The 20604-nt window shown below is 42.0% G+C and overlaps 1 protein-coding gene and 1 non-coding gene across 2 annotated transcripts in view; both read left to right on the top strand.

Annotated features, from left to right (window-relative positions):
• The first annotated feature begins 1225 nt into the window (after positions 1–1225).
• Positions 1226–1332, top strand: LOC124091392 (U6 spliceosomal RNA). Its single transcript, XR_006851349.1, has one exon. It is a non-coding gene; the product is annotated as a U6 spliceosomal RNA (small nuclear RNA).
• Positions 1333–10776: 9444 nt separating this feature from the next.
• Positions 10777–20604, top strand: part of Proser2 (proline and serine rich 2) — a 33818-nt gene continuing 23990 nt past the window's right edge. Inside the window, exon 1 of the mRNA XM_046442330.2 lies at positions 10777–10905. The gene's annotated coding sequence lies outside the window, so the exon portion shown is untranslated. The remainder of the gene's footprint in view (positions 10906–20604) is intronic.

Genomic DNA, 20604 nt, shown 5'->3' with positions numbered 1-20604 from the left:
GGCGCGTGCTTATAATCCCAGTGCTCAGGAGGCTGAGACAGGAGGTTCATGAGTTCAAAGCCAGCCTTAGCAATGGTGGGGCACTAAGTAACTCAACTAAATAAAATACAAAACAGGGCTGGGGATGTGGCTCAGTGGTCAAGTGCCCCTGAGTTCAGTCCTCAGTCCAAAAAAAAAAGAGGAAAATATACCCAAATTTCCTTAATATAAGTTCTGTGTGATGCAGGAGCCTTCAGGAATAGGGGCAAAAAACAGGGCTTCTGCATTTTTAGGGACAGTCATGCAGAAGTACATTAGAGGACCAAAGGGTCTGATCTCTGGGGCATTTAACAAGGCCTGTTTATTCAGATTCTTTTTGGTGTCCCTGTGTGACATTCCTTCCCTCTGAGTACACAGCAGGATACCTGTGACATGAAGGTCTTCTGAAGGAGAAAGGAGGGAGATTATGTGACCCACTGGAGTGGAGAAAGGAAAGGTGAGAGCGGCCTTCCTGCTTCAGTTGTTTTCTGAAATGCCACGGTGCCATTTTGGGGGGAATAGCATGTCTTGAACCCCTTCAGCTCTTCTGAACCCTTCATTTTGGTTTTCATCCATAGCAGTTCAGCTTCATTAGGGAAATGAGTTCCTAGCCCCGGCTTCATCTCTATCACAGAGCTTCTGAACCCCTGGGGGTACAGACGAAGATGGGTGTAGGAACAGCCACACTGCCGGCTAGAACGCTGCAGGTGCACACGTGTGTGGCTGACCCGTGTGCAATGATGTGCAAGCTGAGCTTCAAAGACCAGCAAGACTTTTACCAGGGCAGGATGGGAACAGCCTGAGCAAAGGCTCAGAGCTGGCAAACACAGGAAGAGTTCAGGAAAGTGGTCACAAACGTCTGAGCCTGAGGAGAAGCAAGGGATCAGAGGGAAGCAGAAATCTAGAGAGCAGACAGAGGAAGGCAGATCGACAGGGGCCGGGCCATGTTTGGTGAAACTTCAGGAGTTTCTAAGTAGAACTTAACTGTGAGATTCATCAGACACCAGGAAACATCTTCAAAATGTAGGCTCACTTTCAACTTTTCCATTTATTAGTAACAAAGAAACTGAGTTGTTGTTGTTATCATCATCATCATCATCATCATTATTAGTTATTTTGGTACTGTGGAGTGAATCCAAGGATGCTTAACCACTGAGCCACATTCCCGGCCCTTATTTCTGTATTTTATTTAAAGACAAGGTCTCTCGTGCTTGCTTCGGCAGCACATATACTAAAATTGGAACGATACAGAAAAGATTAGTATGGCCCCTGCGCAAGGATGACACACAAATTCGTGAAGCATTCTGTATTTTTTGTGGAACCAACCTAGATGCCCTTCAATAGATGAATGGATAAAAAAAATGTGGCATATATACATAATGGAATATTACTCAGCAATAAAGAGAATAAAATCATGGCATTTGCAGATGTAAATGGATGGAGTCAGAAAAGATAATACTAAGTGAAGTTAGCCAATCCCCAAAAAACAAATACCAAATGTTTCCTTTGATATAAGGAGGCTGATTCATAGTGGGGTAGGAAGTGGGAGCATGGGAGGAACAGATGAACTCTAGATAGAGCAGAGGGGTATTAATCATGGTGGAATGTGATGATCATTATTATCCAAAGTACAGGTATGAAGACACGAATTGGTGTGAATATACTATGTATACAACCAGAGATATGAAAATTGTGCTTTATATGTGTAATAAGAATTAATGTATTCCGCTGTCATATATAAATTTAAAAAAAAAAAAAGAAAAAAAGACAGGGTCTCACTGAGTTACTTACAGCCTCACTAGGTTGCTGAGGCTGGCTTTGAACTCCCGATCCTCCTGTTTCAGCCTCCTGAGCCTCTAGGATTACAGGCATGCACCGCCACTCCCAGCCTGACTTATTACTACAAGTGCAACATATCCCCCAAATTCTTTGATAGCTTCGTCGTCCTTTTCTACTAGTGAATAAAAAGGGAGGGGGGATAGTCCACGGCCTCATGACTAGGAATTGACTTCAGTGTCTTCATATGAACAGCATTAAAAGTTTCCATGCTGAGCCTCCCATGAACAAAGAAACAACCTGATTTTCTTTATTTTTATTTTTTAAATTAATTAGTTATTTTAAAATTAATTAGTTAAAATTAACCATCACTATGTAGTGATGGTTCAGATTGAAACTGGCACCTCACACAGGCAAAGCAAGCACACTCTACCACCTAGTTAAACCCCCTAACCTTTTTAAAAATTTTTGACACAGGATCTTGCAAAGTTGACCAGACTGGCCTTGAACTTGGGATCCTCCTGCCTTAGCCTCCTGAGTAGTTAGGATTACAGCGTGCACCGAGTCCCCAACTGCCTTCTTTCCTTTTTTAAATGGAAACAGACTTTGACGTGAGGGTCGGGAAATTTCCCCATTCTCCTCCCTGTCCTCTGGGATTTAGGAACTCTTTCCCAGCACCCAAGGACCCCTGGGCTGCCCACCTTAGCCCTCATCCCCTGTTCTCTCAATGTGACTTTTAAGAGAATGGGGTCATCATGTAGCAATCTGGAAGTGGCTGCCAAGAAGGCTCCTTCCTGGAGCTCAGTACTTGCTGATCCTGGAAGGCAAGCCCAGTGAAATGGAAGGACTTTGAGATAGCAAACAATGCCGTCAGGGGATAGCGATCCCCAGAAAAGGTGGTCAGCCACAGGAGAGTGCTGAAATGTCACACTGCCTTGGCACATTCCAGTCCTCCTGTTTCAGTTACAAGATACTTTTTCACTTATTTAAAGACATCCACAAGGCCACCCAATACACATCTCTTTGAAGCCTATATATTTAAAATATATGTTTAAATGTCCTTTTAGCCCCAAAGTCTATTGTGCATGACTTTTTTTTCAATTATCTGAAAATTATCTAGCCAAAAATAATCCATTGCATATTATTCTCTTACTGCCTCCTCCTAAAAATACACTGTCTTCCCAGCAACCCCACCTGCCAGGCAGTGTCCCCAGAATGGAAAGGCCTTGTACCAAACAAAGCCACAGACTGGGGCCAGGAAACACCCCCTTCCCCTAGTTCTCCTGGGTCCTCAGTTTCTCCTTCTGCAAGTGGGATATATAGTGTCATCTAGAAAATGAGGTAGGTCTGAAAAATATTTTAGACCCAGGCATGAAAACGGTTCTAGGTCCAGAGTTAGGTGTAGCTCATCTTAACAGAAAGAGGTGTCCTGTGTGGAAGCTGAATGTTTTTTTTCTCTTTTCTCCCTTTCCTTTCTTCTTTTTTTTTTCTTTTTTCTTTTTTCTCTGCCCACCCTCCAGCCCCCAGTGCAGGGGATGGAATCCAGGACCCCTGACATCCTACGCAAGAGGTCTACCACTGAGCTATACCTGGCTGCCCCTCGATTTTTTCAAAGCACCAAAGGATTTCACATTTTACCTTTCAGTGAATGCCCTTATGAATTTAAAATCTGTTTTGCCCTTGTAGACGTGTTTCAAACATTTGGATTCTCTGAAAACAATTTTTAACACAATGTAAGCTAGCAATGACCTATTCTTTATTCTGTCATCCCACTCATTAAATTAGATGACTCCTTCTTGCTGGTCTATCAGATTGGGCTCTGGAGTCAGATGGTAATTGCTTAACCTCTTCGACTGATGAACCTAACAGGCCTCTTCGGAGCTCATCAGCATTTCTTCTCAGGAGAGGAAGGAGCAGAGAAAGTCAATGAAAATTATATGAGTTCATTTTGCTATTTTTAGTAAACATAAGAAGTGGACCGATGAGAGACGATGCTCAAACCAATATGGAATTATGTTTGCCTGTCAATTATCCCTGCTAGCCTCAGAGGGTGGCTTGGAAATGGCCACATGTAAATACCCCACTGAGAATAATGATCCTCCTGCCATAAAACACAGCTTACAAGGGTGGCTCATTGGCTTCATCTCAGAGCCAGAGAACACAGCAGCCTGGGTTCAGGGCCCAGCTCTGCCCCTAACCAGCAAAGTGATGGATGACGTCCATATTGTAGGAATTCTGACTCCAGAACCCACAGCCTTGGCCCTGTGCCCCGCTGCCTGTCCCTAGCAGGAATCTCAGAGCATGAGTTTTTTGCTGCCTGTGGTTCTGGTTGAATGAAAGGCTTTAGTCTGCCTTGGGAAGAGATGAGGCTTGGCCTATGTTAGTTTCACTCATGCAGTTAATCCATTTTGATTTCCTTACTGGATGGAAGCTCAGTCTTGTCATAGCATGTAACAGTACTTTGTCTTTGGCAGTTAGTCTTCTTTGTCAAACACTTTTGAAAAACTGTTTCAATGCTTTCTGTCAAAATCTGAATGGATTTTCATGTGATTCTCCACCTTTAGCTGGAAGCCGCAGCTCCTGTTTTCTGTAATCCCCTCAGCCCTCCCTCTTAGTATCTCCCCAGCTGCCTCGACTGGGATGAATATTTAATAAGGTGAGATTTCCACATTTCTAATGAGATTTCCACATTTCTAATGGTTATTAGTATTCCTTCAACTCTCATAAAGGTTGTGCTTTCCCCCAGTACTCATTTAATAAACTTGAAAATAGTCAACAATGTGAGCACAAATCCCTTAATTGGCTTTATAGAGAAAAAAAAATGCATGAAAAACATACTGCTATACCAGATCACGACAGAACTGTGAAGGGCAGCTCTGGCAGAAAGCAAGAGCAGCAGCCTTAGGGTGCCAGCCTGCCACTACCACATGAGTGAGTCTGAGCCTCAGTTTTCTCATCTGTAAAACGGGAATCATAACACTTTCCAAGGTTGTTCTGAGAATTAAACATGTGAATGATATTTGTAAACTATTAAATGATATAAAAATATTAGCTGAGATCTGAGAATGAGGGTCCCTAGGTTTTTTTTAAAGAACCTAATGAAGAAGGTCAGGGGGATCTGAGACAGAAGACTTGAGCTCAAGAGGAAGGTGGGATCAAGCACTTAGGGGTAGTAAACACAACCTGCCCCCATGAGACGTGAAATCTAGCCACCTAATGCCACCTCTCCCATCCTGAGCATTCCAAAGAAAGAACCTTTGGCAACCAAATAGGGGTGATGGATGGATTAATGAATTTAATGAATGCAATACCCAGAGGACAGTTTAAAACAAGCTTCCCCAGCGGAACCAGAGTAGGCACACAGCTTGTTACATGACACAAATAATGTCCACCCTGTGGAGATTTTTTTCAGGTCCTCAGAGAGGCAATATTTGAGGCCAGGGTGATGAATTCTTTTGCCAAGGGGAATTCTCTGGACTCTGTACAGGAGATTCAACTTTGGGGAAAACACTCCCATTTAACAGATGATCCAAACTGCCAGATGAATGAAATCTAGGATGAGAACTAAGAAAATACAGCCTTAGGTTCTATTCCTTGTGGGATTAGAACCCAGACACAGTGTAGGAAATAAATGAGAGCTGAATTGGTAAAGGCAATAAATATATTGGCCTGTTTCACTCTCTTATGAACCATTTTCAAAGTTAGTAAAGCATTTTAAGGAAAAGTCAAGGGGAAAAATTCTCTTTTGCTTATTACTTTACTCTTGCAAACGGTTTATTCAGGACTCTCAACTTATTGGGGCTATAAACATCTAATGGTTTTATTGCTGTCAACGTCTGTCTGCCACTATTTTCTGGGCAATTCCCATTTCTCACCGGTAGCAAGACATCTGTGAGAAGACTGCCAGATTGAACGAGTTTCCTAATGTTTTTGATTATTAGACCAGTCTCATTTTTTTTTTTTTGTATTGAAGATTCAGTTCTTTGCAAAAAAGGAAAATAACAAATGCCATCAAGGACGTGGAAAAGTCGGAATCTTCATACCTTGCTGGTGGGAATGCGGGATAGAACAACTAATGTAGGTGCTTCCTCAAAAAGTGAAATAGAAAATTACCATATGATTCAGCAATTCCCCTTCTGGGAAAAGACCCAAAGCCATCAAAAGCAGGGACTTGAGCAGATATTTGATCACCCATGTTTATAATAGCATTATTCACAATAGCCAAAATGTGGAAACAACCCAAATGTCCATCAGCAGATGAATGGGTAAACAAAATATGATCTGCACAGTTCAGATGTGTTAAAATTGGTAAGCCCTGAGGCCATGTGGTTAGCCCCTGGGGACTTCTTTGGGGGGCCAGGGGGAGCAATGTAGGGATCAAACCCAGCACTTGTGCAAATTCTCTAACACTGAGCTACAATCCCAGCCCTTCTGGCAAATTCTTGAACTTGGAATGAAAGAGATGATAACTACTGAGCACTGAATCTTAGGTTTGGTCCTCTGTAGTAACTTTAGGCCAACAGGAAAATCCCACTTAACATTTTATTCCTCACAGTGAATGGGAGCATTTCGTGCGATTTCCCCTTTCTTTTCCTGTTGTGATTCTTTGTAGGAAGGGTTTGTTTATTTTAATCCTATTGACCAATTTAGAAATTGAAATAAAGTATTAAAAAGAAGAAGGCCTCGCCAGATGCCAGTACCTTGAGCTTGGACATTTCAGCCTCCAGATCTGTGAGGAAATACATTTATGTTTGTTATAAATTACCTGTTCTCAGGTATTTTGTTATAGCAGCACAAATGAACAAAGACTACATGTAACGTGTTTAATGTTGCCTGTACATACTTTCCTCTTAATAAAATCATGGGTGTTAATGAATACAAGAAGGATGGGAAATTTTTATTGATTAATGAAGTGAATTTGTCAAGATGTGCTGGGTTGAGAGTGATAGGAGTATGACAGAAGACATCAAAATAGAAAGTGGGAATCCTGATATGGCTGATTGATTACAGAGGTTAATCTTAGTGCAGACAAGGTTAGGCAAAAAATGAATAAACAAAAAATAAAGAAAAGAAAAAGAAATAAAGTATTTTAAACTTCTCAAAGAATTGTCAAGAATTATCAAAGAATTATCAAAGATACTGCAACTTGGAAACAGCCACAAAAAATAATCAAGATCATAATTTAGTTGTCATAATCCTAGATGCTTGTGTAACCTAATCTCATTTTTCCATTTCTTCTGCCATTTGAGATCACATAAATATTTACCTAAATTTTCTCCCAGTGTGTTGTGGGGAGGGGGGGTAGGAGGGGAAGGAGTACCAGGAGCACTCTACCTCTGAGCTACGTCCCCAGCCCTCTTTTTGTTTCATTATTTTATTTTGAAACAGGGTCCTGCTAAGTTGCTCGAGCTGACCTAAAACTTATGGTCCTCCTGCCTCAGCCTCCAGAGCAGCCGGGATCACAGGTATGCACCTGGCACCCAGCTCTCCTAGTTTAAAATCTTCTAATGTAGTTGGAATTTCTTCCAGCACATGAGGAAAGGTAAGATGATTATTCTTTCAAATTGCTGGTTTTCTAAACCTCACTTATTGACAGTCCGTCCCCTTTTCATTTATTTTTAACAACTCCTCTATCATATCTTAAAGTATACAACCCATTTTCTGGATTAAATATTGTTCTCCTAACTTAATTTTCATCAGTATAGCCTTATACTATGTTTTAATAATAAATAGGGCAAATTCCCATATTTTCCTTATTTTCTTAACTCTTCTCAGCTATTATTTGTTCAGGTAAATTTTAAAGGAATTTCACTTTAACCTCACAGAGTGTTGATAGCCTTATTATATAGGTGAGGAACTGAAACTCAAAAAGGATAAATATCTTAAGGTAACATCTCTGCCAAGCAGAAAAAGCAGAAATCAAAATTATGAATTTTACATCTCCCCTGCTTTAGCTCTAAATGCTATAAATTGTTAGTAAATTTTTTTTCATGAAATTTACTTTCTAGCCACTTTCCCTGTCCTGTTTGCAACCCTATAATGGCCATCACAGAAACTGCAGCTTCTGAAGTCAATTTTATACAGTAATTATTACAGTCGCCCACTGCTAAATGAGAATTGCCACTTAACAACAGGGTACATCCTTAGAGATGAGTTATTAAGCGATTTTGTCACTGTGGGCACATCATTGAGCATACTTACACAAACTAGAGTGTCTATGTCTTTACTGGTCCATACAATCTTATGAGACCCCTGTCGTCTATGTGTTCCATTATTGACGGATACATTGATGTGGCACGTGACTCTACTACCTTATAAAGTGAAAACATGTTTACCTGAAGTTTTCAGTTTACTTTAAAATTTTTAACTTATACAAAGTTCAAAAGAATAATTGTTTAATATTGGGGGCTCACATATTGTGTTTGTCAGCTTTCCATGACAGTACCAAAATACCTGAGATAATCCACTTAATAAGGGAAAAGGTTGATTTTGGCTCACAGTTATGGAGGTTGCAGTCCAGGGTTGGTTGGTCCAATTGCTTTTGGGCTTGTGGTAAGACAATGCATCATGGTGGGAGCACATAACAGCTGGAAAACAAAGAAAGCAGGTAAGAAGAGGTGGCATCCAATCCCCTTCAAGGACACACCCCCTATGACCTAACTTCTATAAGACCCGCCTCTTAAAGGTCCCTCCATCTCCTAATAGCATCACAGCCTGGGACCAAATCTTTAACACATGTGCATTTGGGACACACTCCAGATCCAAACTAGTCTGTATCATCAGTATTTTCTTAGCAAAGACCAACTTCAGAAGACATTTATTTACAAGTCAAGAGGCTGGGTGTGTAGCTCAGGGGTAGAGCACATACCTAGCATGCTTCAGGCCTTGGGTTCTATCCCCAGCACCAGAAAAAATGTCAAGTGAATTTGGAGTGACAATTTGTATTACTGTGATTACATTATGAGTTTTAAGGCACTAATAATACCATATACAAGACCCTCCAGAGGTTTCTCTTTTCCTTTTTTTCTTCCTGGATGTACTTTCATGAATAACTGTCTTTAAATTCCCCTCTAAACCTTTATTTTCTTCTTATGTCACGTGTCCTTTCTCACCTTGTAGTCCCTGGAGATGTGTGTTCAGTTGGCACACAGATGGCTTCCCAGGGGATGCACAGGGACCAGCAGCCAGCCTATGCATAGCAGTTAAGCTGGGGCCCTGGCTCTGCCTGTACCAGCTCTGAGGAAAGGCCACCTGATTGTAATTCCCACAAAGATTTGATGTGGGCTACCAGGGGTGGCCTCATTTCCCCTAATGCCTTTTGATTGAAACTTTCTTCTCAGACTCATTTTCTTCCCTATTCATTTCCTGCCACTTTTGTGTGTGTGTGTGTGTGTTTTCCTTTTTATTTTCTCCTTCATCCATCCTAATCTCATCATCCTTCAGCTTCTTCCTTCTTACTTCTTCTGCACCTACAAAAAAAGACACACCATAAAAGGTTAATCAAACAAGAAGAATGATAGTAAAAATGCACGTATCAAAATGCCTCTTTTTTTTAATCCTGAATTCCTTGAATACAAATGTAACCCATATTACCTCTCATCCCTAGATGTTGTATGTTATATACACTTTAATAAGTCACTTCATCAGAAATGCTTCCAGACTTAACACAACACGCGTCAAAAATTGAAGAGGGGGAAAAACATAAACAGAAAGCTTAGGTCTAGTATTCAGCAAGGATTAGGGACTGTTGGAATTGATTCTCTCCTGGATTTGGTTCAGAAAGAGGGGGATAATAATACCTAATTAACTAGCATGTGGGGTAAAGTGCTTTGTAAACATTAATTAAAGATGCAGGGAGTTAGGTGTGGCCAATATGTTATTAGAGAATAAGTTTTCTTCCCTTTAATCAGGTATCTCTTCCTGGAGAGGGCAAAGAAATGATCTAAGGAGTAAGGAATTGGGGCTCAGCCCTGAGTGCTACCAGTGACTCAGTCTTCTGGGTAGCCAGTCACTTCCTTTCTTGCTTTCTGTGAAAAGGGGATAAACACAAGCATTTTTGGAATCAAGGTTGTTACACTGTTTGCCACAAGTATACTGCAAAGCCTACAATCGATAATCCGGTAACTCTTGCTCTCTTTGCCCCCAGCAAGTTATTCCATCTATGGAAACACTGGTAACATTAACTTCCACTGGAAAGCCTTCCACAACCTGCTATTAACCTCAGTAGATGTTTCCAATAATGGAGGAAGAAGAAAACAGCAAGAAGCAGTGGGGTCGAAAACTCTTGGAGGAACTCTACAGTCATGTGTATCTAAAAAGAGAGGGGAAAAAGAAATATCTTGGGGGAGTTTCTTCAGTCCTCTGAACCTCAATAAAAATACAACAATTACAGAAGAGCTATAAGAAAGAATGTTGAATGTTTGCAGCAAAAAGAAATGACAGACATTTTAAAGAGATTTACGTATGCTTAGCCTGATCTGAACACTACACAATGTACATGTGTCACAACATCACAAGGACACCCCACATATGTGTACAATTTAATGTGTCAATTAAAAAAAAAAAGAAAGAAATGATCTTTTTAAAACCCACAGTTTTAAGACTTAAGTGAAATTATGTATGAATGTTATATATGCCTTTTCCTAGGGTATAAATATTCAATAAATTGTAGTTATTGTTATTAAATAAAAATAAGTTCTCAAGGCTGCTGATGGGCGGGTGGTTGGGGAGGAAGAAGTTCCTTCTCATTCACAGTTTCAAACACAAATCCGCGTGGATAACTCCAAGATGGGAGTTGGTGACTTTCCCTCTAATTGTCCCCAATTCAAACCTCACTGCTAGAAGGAAGACCCCTGAGAGGCGGCCACAGGGCGGCTACGCACCGGGCCTGTCTCTTTAAATGCCGCGGGCGCGCGCAGCCTGTGTCGGGGGACCGGCTTCCCCGCGCGGGAGCGCGCGGCGCGGCGGGGCGGGGACGGGAGCGCCCGCGGCGCGGCGCGGCGACTGGACGGTTGGCTAGGTGCGCGGGCGTGTTGGCTGGCGGGCTGCGCGGGGCTCGGGGTCGCGGTACGCGTGGGCACCTGCCGTCCCCGCGGAGGGGACTCCCGCCAGGTGAGTGCCACACCTCGGACCCGGGACAGGTTCCGCGCGGCAGGAGGCGCCCGGCCGCGGTGTCCCCTCCCGGGCGCCCGGGATGGCGGGCAGCGAGTGCGGTCGGGGCCGTGCGGGTCTCCTGGGCGGGTCGCTGTCTCCGGGAAGCTGGGCGCGCCTGGGGGGAGTCGTGCGGTTCCCCCGCCCCGGGGCCGCCTGCGGGGCGCGGTGGTCGGTGGCACCTCGTCGCCTTTGCGCGGAGCGTCCCCAGCCTGCGCCGCCCTCCCCGAGCCTGCGAATGAGGGGCGCCGGCTGCCCCCGGGACCCGGGTCCGCGCGCTGCGAGGCGGCAGCGCGGTGCGACCCGGCGGCGGCGGCCGGAGCCACCTGTTCAGCCGAGTTCCTGCGCGAAACAGTCAGTAGGTTTCCGTCCCCCCGGCCCCCAGCAGGTAACCGAATCACGCGGTAATGTGTAGGATCTGCCCCGGGAACCCGGGCGGGAGGGATTAAGAGAAGAAAATGTGGCTGATGAACAAAAGGCAATAAAATGAACTCCAGCGTGGCCCCAAGGCTGTGAAAGTTTCCCAGTATTGTTTTACCGAGTCTAAATTTAAGCATCCAGCTCCCCCCTCCCCTTAACCGCAGGAACTAACCTCAGAAAACTTTTAACTCTTTGCCCACACCTAGTTGGTGCAAAGCGCAAAACCTGAAGCGAGTTAAAGGCAAGTGATTTTGTGTGTCTCCCCCAAGAATAGAACGATGAAGTATTTTGCTGGAGACCTTCGGGAGAAGATTCCTCCGGGCTCCAATTTTAATGGAGAACAAAGTTTTTCAAACTTTATTTCTGAAAGGTAGAAAAAAACACCAAACCAAGCCTGTGTCATCTTACGGAAAATGTTCACAGGAGAAACCTTTGTGAAAAATATTTTTTGACTATTTTTTTTTAAGCACTGTATACCTAATGCTCTCATCTGCACTAAAACTTTGCCCTCAAAGTTCCATGTCTGACTGTTACAGATTGTTTTTCTAGGTGGAGGAGGTATTTTCGTTCATGCAGCCAATGTGGAAATATAAACAAATGCTCTATTTACTTGGGATTGGGTGGGAAGGATAGAAGTTGTCTAAAATCTTTCTTGCCAAACTTGACAGTGTGTGTATGGAATCTTGTATATTTTCTTGCACAGACGTAATAGCCATTTTTAAGCGACTGGATATATTTCTTGGCCACTTCAAATAAGCTTCTCTTTGAAAGTTTTGGATGCTGGTGATTTAAAAAGAACACCTTTTCTTCATTATTACACATCAGAAATTTAAAGAGTGACAAATGAGAGGAAGCTAGAAAGAGGAGTAATGCTTTTAAGAAATTCTGAATGTGTGTGACTTGGCAGTTCCTTTGTTGCAGAAAGTGTTTATTTGCCTGTTTAAGTGGGGGGTTGCATGTTCATTAATCTATTCCCACCCTGCTGAGCCCTGTCATTGGACATAAAAACATTTCTAGATAACAGATCAAGTTAAGTCTTCTGAAGAGACACCTGGCCCTGGTTCCAAAGTTCTCAGACACCTAAGGAGCCTATAGCTGGCACCCTGTGTTCATTCTGAAGATCAGCTCAGATAACTACAGGAGGTGGAGTGGGGCCTTGGAGCCTGAGGGGGTAGAAGTGAAAGGCTTGGGTGGGGTAGAGCTAAGCACAGGGAATCCTCTGGGGAAAAAAAAAGTTCAAGTGCCTCTTATCTGTGTTGTTGTGGGACAGCCGCCAGTGACATAGAGGCCGTCCTGTAGGTGCCAGGGGAATCCTAGGAGCATCCTGAACTTGAGCTCTTTGCTTTGATGGTGAAGGGCAGGGTTTTGTTGCAGTTTCCATTGCCCTTTCTGGTGGCTTCCTCTCTGCCCATGTGCCTTAGGAGGACAGGCTTGGCTCTGTCCTTGATAGATAGCCGCATTCCCCTCTGAACTGCAGGAAAGCCTGGGGTCACAATGAGACTGCCCCTGTGCCTGTGGTGTCAATATAGTGGCATCGCTGATAATAGCCTGTCTGTTAAGCTGTATCTGTCACTGATGCCTGCATCCCCCTTCTAAAGTTACAACATTAATCTTGAAATTTAAGAGTATTTTAATAAATTCTGTGCGGTCAGGATGGGTGGCAGAGAAATGTGCAGGCCATAACATCCTGCCTTATTTGAAAGGGATCTGTTAGCTGTGCACAAATGCAGATCTTCATACTAGATATTCCCAAGGCCTCTTGACACTGTGAAGACTTGATTCTCATTCTTATTGTAATAAAAGATATAACATCGGATTTGCCATTTTAAAGTGCACAGAGCGGTGTCAGTAAGTACATTTGCAGTGTTATGCAGTCATCACACCTGTCTAGTTCCAGCACTTTTTCATCACCTGGGAAGGAAATGCATATGCATTAAAGCAGTCACTCCCCATTCCCTCACTGCCCCAGCCCCTGGCAACCACTAATTTGCTTTCTGCTTCTGTGAATTTGCCAGTTCTGGACACATATATAAATGGAATCTTAAAATCTGTGGCCTTGCCTCTCTGATTTCTTCATTTGGGGTGCTGTTGGCAGGATTCATCCCTGATGTAGCACATATCAGTTCTTGGTTCCTTTTTACGGTTGCATCTTTTTACACTGTATGTATCTGTAGCATTTTGTTTATTCATCAGTTGATGGACATTGGGTTGTTTCCACCCTTCGCTACTGTGAGCAGTACTGCTGTCAACAGTCCTGTGCACATTTTCATTGTAACACCTCTTTTTGGTCTTTCGGGTCTATTCCTGAGTCGAAGTCCTGGGTCAGACATCATTGTGCCTAACTTGTTGAGGAACTGCCGAGCTCTCAGGGCAGCTTTTAACCGCTTTATCTTTCCCCCAGCAGTGAAGGAGGTTCCAGTTTCTCCACATCCTCCTCATGGACACTCATTACTTTCTGTTTGTTGCTGTTTTAATTCTGGCCATCCTAGTGGGCGTGCAGAGGACTCTTGTTGTGCTTTGGATTTGCCTTTCCCTGATAACTAATAACCCTCTACATCATTTCTCAAGCCTGTTGGCCTTTCGCAGTTGACCCCATCCTCACCTGCAGGTTGCTTTCCTCAGTGTCATGTACCTGTGGTCATCCACGGTCTGAAAATGTTACTGTGATGCCACAAGGAACAGATATTTTGAAAGAGAAGCACATTCACATAGCTTTTGTTATATTTTTATAATTGTTCTGTTTTATTAGTTATTGCTAATCTCTTACTATGCCTAATTTATAAATCTAACATGCTATAATTAGTATTACGTATGTGTGGGGTAAAATACTGTATGTGAGGTTTGGTGCAATCCACGGTTTAATACATCTGCTGGATCTTGGGAGGAATCCCTGCAAATAAGGGGAGAGACTACTGTATGCCTCTTCTTTAGGAAAGTGTCTTAAGGACTTGATTCTCTTTTGTGTTTGATTTTACATCACCAAAATCTCGCATGTGAGTAAATGTAGGGTCTGGTCAGTAGATTATGTTCTTTCTCAGCCCTTTGTTATTTTGTGGGGTTTTCTGCTTTCTCCTTCAGGCTGCTTATTCCACCAGTTGTCTGGCTAGTATTTTGAAATATTTTAATATTCTGCTTATTTTAGTTATCTAGAGGCCTGGGTATTCATCATTTTATTCAGCAATATTCATAAACTATTTGACTACCTACAATGTGTTAAGCCCTGAGGTGGTAGTTGGGTGTACAAATAGATTACTTTTTTATTTTAAAAAATTGACATGTTGTCAATAAAAAATTTTTTTTTTTTAACTGACAGATTAATGGAGCATAGGAAAAAAGAACTATGTTCCACTGGAAATGAGGGGATCCACTTCAGGTTTTATCATCAGATAACTGTGTGACCTTAGAGTTCACCACTTGGTCCTTCTGGAACTTGGTTTCCTGGTCTATAAAATTTGGAGTAGGACTGAAAGACTCTCAGTCTTTTATCAGACCTTGAAACTGGAGATGCTTTTTTTTTTTTTTTTTTGGTACCGGGGATTGAACTCAAGGGCACTGGACAACTGAGTCACATCCTATTTTGTATTTTATTTAGAGACAGAGTCTCACTGAGTTGCTTAGTGCCTTGCTTTTGCCTAGTCTGGCTTTGAACTTTCGATCTTCCTGCCTCAGCCTCCCAAGCCACTGGAAACTGGAGATTCTAAATTAGTGATTCAGTCAGTTGCAGTGGCTCACACGTATAATCTCAGCAGCTCAGGAGGCTGAGTGAGGCAGGAGGATCAGTAGTTTGAGGCCAGCCTGGACAACGTAGGGAAAGATTCAGAGGGCTTGAAGAGTATGGTGACAGTTTATGTTCCTGTCATGCTAGGCACAACTGGAGATAGAGAGGGGAATAAGACACGGGCTTGTCTACCCTCAGGAAGCTTGTGATCTGATAGAGGAGGTAAGATATGAATTGGTAACAAAGAGGCCCAGGCTTTTTGGAACAGAGAGGAGAGATGTGGGAACAACTCCTGCAGACGGTGACATTAGAGCAGGGCCAACAGGGAGGATAGTGGGAAACAAGGCTAACAGGTAAGGCTGTGACTTTGATTATCCTGCTGAGAGTTTAGCCTCTGCTTTGGGGCACCAGCCACTGACGGCTCAGGAGTAGGGCTGAGATAGCCACATTGTCTTCTGGCTTCCCTGTGAAGCAGACTTTTGCATACTGAGAAAATAAGTTGTACAGAATGTTCAGGAGCGAGGAAGAGAGGATGGAAATATGAAGACATGAAGATGAGATGCTACCAACAAAAGAAGACACCTGAGGACCTCAAATGACAAATAGAATTCTTGGAGCAGAAAAAGCTTTGTGGGACTCACTGAATCATCCTAAAGGCTTCGTCCCTATTCCCTCATATGATGAAGATAACTGACCTCCATCTATTCTAGATAACAGTGAAGCTGTTGGTGAGCTCCTGCTAGTGCAGGCAACTCCTCTGTATAATCAGATGTCTTTAAAATATATGTAAAGTGAATATGCTTAGGTTAATTTCTTTTTTTCTGTTTGACTCTTATTTTGATTTTCCCCCCGCACTTAGTACTAAGGATCTAACCAGGGGTGCTTCATCACTGAGCTAAATCCCCAGCCCTTTTTATTTTTTTATTTTGAGACAGGGTCTCACTCAGTTGCCAAAAGTCTAACTAAGTGGCTGAGGCTGGCCTCAGAACTGGTGATCCCTCCTCAGTCTCCTAAGCCACTGGGATTATAGGTGTGCACCACTGTACCCACCTCCTAACTTGATTTTGGAGATGCTTTCTGTGCAAAAACTTGTTAGTATCAACATATAATAAAGCACACCAAAATTTCAAGGAACACTTGACTTTTTTACCATGTTAATTATCAATTCATTTCCAAAAATATTAACCATAGAAAACTGTATATATTCAGCTACACTTAACCTACTCAAAAGACAATTATTTCTCAACCATTGAAAGAATTTAATCAGCAAATTTGAAAATCATAGAAAAACAAGATATGTTTAAACCCTGTGTTTCTTAACTAAGGCTCATCTCATTGGGATTTTGTTTTTATTTTCCAAGGTTACAACCCTTACTGATCAGCAGCCCACTGACCTTCATTAATTGAGTAATAGCAAACTCTCTCTTTTTTTTTTTTCAAATTAACTCAAGTTATTTTACTAGAAGCAGTACCTCTGCAAAACACTTAACAGGCAACACTTATAAAAATTAAAGGAAAATACAAAAATAAATTAACAGAGCAAAAAAAAAATTCAATTTGTGTAATAGCTATGAACCAAGAAAATTATTCTTATATTCTTAAACCTTTACCTAGTTATGTATTACATTCCCTGTTTATTTGAACACAGTACCTTTATTTTATTTGTTTATTTTTATGTGGTGCCTGGAACGAACCCAGTGCCTCATGCATGCTAGGCAAGCGCTCTACCACTGAGCCACCACCCCAGCCCCTCCCCTGTTTATTTGGAATCACAGTAATCTTTCCAACAAAAAGCCATCTTTTGAACACAACTTTAAGTGAGCTGGAGTCTAGCCTGTTTTGGAGCCATTCTAACATGGAGTAAGGTGAGAGGCAGAGCCTTAGCTCAGGTAAGGTAGGGCTTTGACAAATAGCACAATATAACATTACACCTGAAACATGCATCAAGCAAAGGCTTTTAACTTTCTTTTTGTGGAAAAAGTGGCAAAATGCTTCCATGTTTTGCAGTGTCACCTTTAAACAGATCAGATTCTCTCAAACTCTGCTCTTGAATTATGGAAAGGTGCTCTGTTTTCCCCCAAAGAGCTTGAGAGGCAATTCTTCAACTCTGAAAATACTAACATCTTGTCTATTAATTAAAATCATCTAGTTTTTTTTAAACAAACATTTGTTTAGCCCCATCAAAAATGCTGAGAATTATTTGTCACATCCTCTTCTATGAAAAAATGGGATCTGTTCCTGGGCCCCAAGGCCTGGATCTGAAGTGATTTGAGGAATTTGTTGCTGGGTTCCCAGGTATAGAAAAGGCTGGGAGGAGACGCCCCTTTTGTACATCCCCAGATAAAACCTCATTCCCTTCCCTTTGCTCACTTTTGGGTGAGCAGAGGTTTTGAAAGTCTATGCCAGTGAACTGACCCAGCAGGAGGTCCTGGTGAGTTTAGCTTCCCTGGGTTTGGATTTAGGTTTGTTCAGTTGGAGATAAGATATGTAAATTAGATCACCCTTGCAGCCTAACCAGGTGTTACAAAATACCAGAAATGAACATGAACTAAAGTCAGCTTTATTTTCATTGTGAGGATGAGTGAAAAATTCAGAAAAGAATTTTAAGCTCCTCAGGAAACAAAGACATTGTAAAACAATAAGGTATAATTATTACTTCCACATAAGTAGTACTACCTTTTATTTCACCAGTGGGTGCTCACTGATATTTGCTAAATGAATAAAGAGAAAGTCAGGTGGGGTAGTCCCCATCTGTAATCCCAGGAGGCTGAGGCAGGAGGATTGCAAGTTTGAGGCCACCCTCAGCAACTTGGTAAGGCCCTAAGCAACTTAGTGAGACCCTGTCTCAAAATAAAAAGGGCTGGAGATGTGGCTCAGAAGCACCCTTGGGTTCAATCCCTGGTACCAGTGGGGAGTGGTGAGGGGGCAAAGAGGGAAAGCATACAAAGTCATTCCCAAAAGAAGAATAACTTAAAATGGAGTTTTCTTCTACTTTTTTTTTTTTTAATTTGCTGGAGAATCTACAAATATATTAGGCATATTACATGTCAGTTTTCTTAAAAAAAAAAAATGAGCCAAAAGTAAAAATTTGCAGTGTCTGTCTTTGCAGAGTTTTCATTGGATAGAAGTTTTGCTTTTGCTGATACTTTCCCACCTGTATTTTGCTTTTGCTGATACTTTCCTAGTCCGTTACTTTTTGTTAGTGGGAAGCAATCAGACTTCCAGTCAAGGTTGCCTTCAGGTCAGGTTTCCTTTAGGAAAATCTGATGGATGTTCTGCTCTTATTTATTCAGTGATGGTAAACTGGTAATAGGAAACTCTTTCCCTCAGGGACTGTTAATCCCGCCTACCTAGGTGAGGCTACCTGGGGAACTTGTTTGCTTAAATGTAAGCAAATCAATCACTTTCATGTGGCCTGTGGGCTTAAGTAAATTCTTTCCTATTAATACTTGAAACAATTCACAATACAGATAGTTTGAAGTCATCCTTATCATTCTGCATTGCTCAGAAAGAGCTTTTCAAAAAAAATTAAAGCATGGTCATGCTTCAGAGAGGTAAAATTACTAACCTTTTAACAATTTTAATTGTACCTAATACCCTTGAGTAGCAGTTAGAGTTTAAGGTACTAAGTTCTTTTATCAGACGTTTCATGGGCTGGGGTTGTAGTTCAGCGGTAGAGTGAGTGCATGTGAGGACCTGGGTTCAGTCCCTGTGACAGAGAACCAGGAATAAGCAAAATCCCATGGAAAGGGTGCAGAATCACTACCCATCACCGTGTACAACTCCAAGAGCAGCCAGTACAGGGGCACATCCTCATAAGCCCAGCACGCAGGAAGCTGAGGCAGGAGGATTGTAGATTGCAGGCCAGCCTGGGGAGCTTAGCAAGACCCTCTCTCAAAATACAAACTAGACAGGCTCAGTGGTAGAGTGCCCTGGGTTCAATCCCCAGTACCAACAAAATTAAATAAATAAGGAACAAAACTAGCTCCTCCCTCGGAGCCCTCCAACAACTAGCTTCTACTTGAGCAGGTGTCCTTTGGTATTCAGTGCTGGGATGCAGTCCTCCTTTGCTTGGTGAGGATTTTGGGAAACACTTTTTTCTTTCCATTTTTTTTTAAATTGAGAAATAGCCCAAACTAATTTAATTGAGAAATAGCCCAAACTAGCCGTTTTTTATATTTTATTTAGAGACAGGGTCTTGCTGAGTTGCTTAAGGCCTTGTTGAGTTGCTGAGGCTGGCTTTGAACTTGTGATCCTCCTGCCTCAGCCTCCTGAGCCGCTGGTATTACAGGTCTCCCAGGCTGGAGACCCATTTTTGAGGTTCATTTTGGTCATGGATTACACCTACAGATACACATTCTTTTTTTTTTTTTATTTTTTTTTTTTTTTTTTTTTTTTTAGAGAGAGTGGGGTGGAGAGAGAGAGAGAGAGAGAATTCTTTTAATATTTATTTTTTAGTTCTCTGCGGACACATCATCTTTGTTTTTTTTGTATGTGGTGCTGAGGATCGAACCCGGGCCGCACGCATGCGAGGCGAGCGCGCTACCGCTGAGCCACATCCCCAGCCCTACACATTCATTTTGATGTTTATTGCATGTTAATATTGTGAGGTGCTACTGGTTTAGTGTGTTTGGTGTACTTACTGATGCCACTGATGTACTTACATGATACATCATCATGAATCTAAGAGTCTCCTCTCTTGCTGTGTTTTCTTTCTTTTAACATTTATTTTTTAGTTGTAGTTGGACACAATACCTTTATTTCACTTAGTTATTTTTACGTGGTGCTGGGGATTGAACCCAGCACCACGGGTCTCCCATGTGCAAGGTGAGCACTCTACTGCTGAGCTACAGCCCTCTTGCTGTGTTTTCAGAGTCATTTTCCTTGTGCTTCCTGTTTGCCCTGGACTGAAATCTATGAGATTAATTTCTCCTAAATTTGAGGGATTTGGTCTGTAAATATGATAGAGGGACAGAAAGGATGGTTCCACAGCAATGTTAACATGTTTAAAACTACTCCTAAGTATAGTAGTTTTGATTTTAGGTCAATGATATGTTTTTAGCATGCTCTAATTTTTTGGTTTTCTCCCCTGGTCCTGGGGATTGAACTCGGGGCCTTGAACATGCTAGGCAAGTGCTCTGCCTCTGAACTATACCCACAGCCCCTTATATTTTTCCTTTTATTTATTTATTTTGCAGTACTGGGGATGGATTGAACTCAGGGGCAATTTGCCACTGAGGTACATCCCCAGCCTTTTGTATTTGAGACACAGTCTCACTAAATTGCCCAGGCTGGCCTCCCATTTTTTTAAAAACAAAATTATCTTTGAGTTTTAAAATGTGGGTTTGGGATAGGTAATGGATATTAAGTCTATTTTTTTGTGATAAATGTTATCCATAATGTTTTGGACATCTATCTAGATATCTATAGATAGATATGTAATGTGTATGTATGAACTGTACCTATAAGAGGTCTATAATCTAATTGAAGAAAATAAGAATAACATGCAGAAACTTAATGTG

This window comes from Marmota monax, unplaced genomic scaffold, assembly GCF_021218885.2.
Source record: "Marmota monax isolate L192 unplaced genomic scaffold, Marmota_monax_Labrador192_F-V1.1 WCK01_AAM20220418_F8-fsc00072, whole genome shotgun sequence".
Classification (NCBI taxonomy): domain Eukaryota; kingdom Metazoa; phylum Chordata; class Mammalia; order Rodentia; family Sciuridae; genus Marmota; species Marmota monax.
This window is presented reverse-complemented; position numbering and strand designations above follow the sequence as displayed.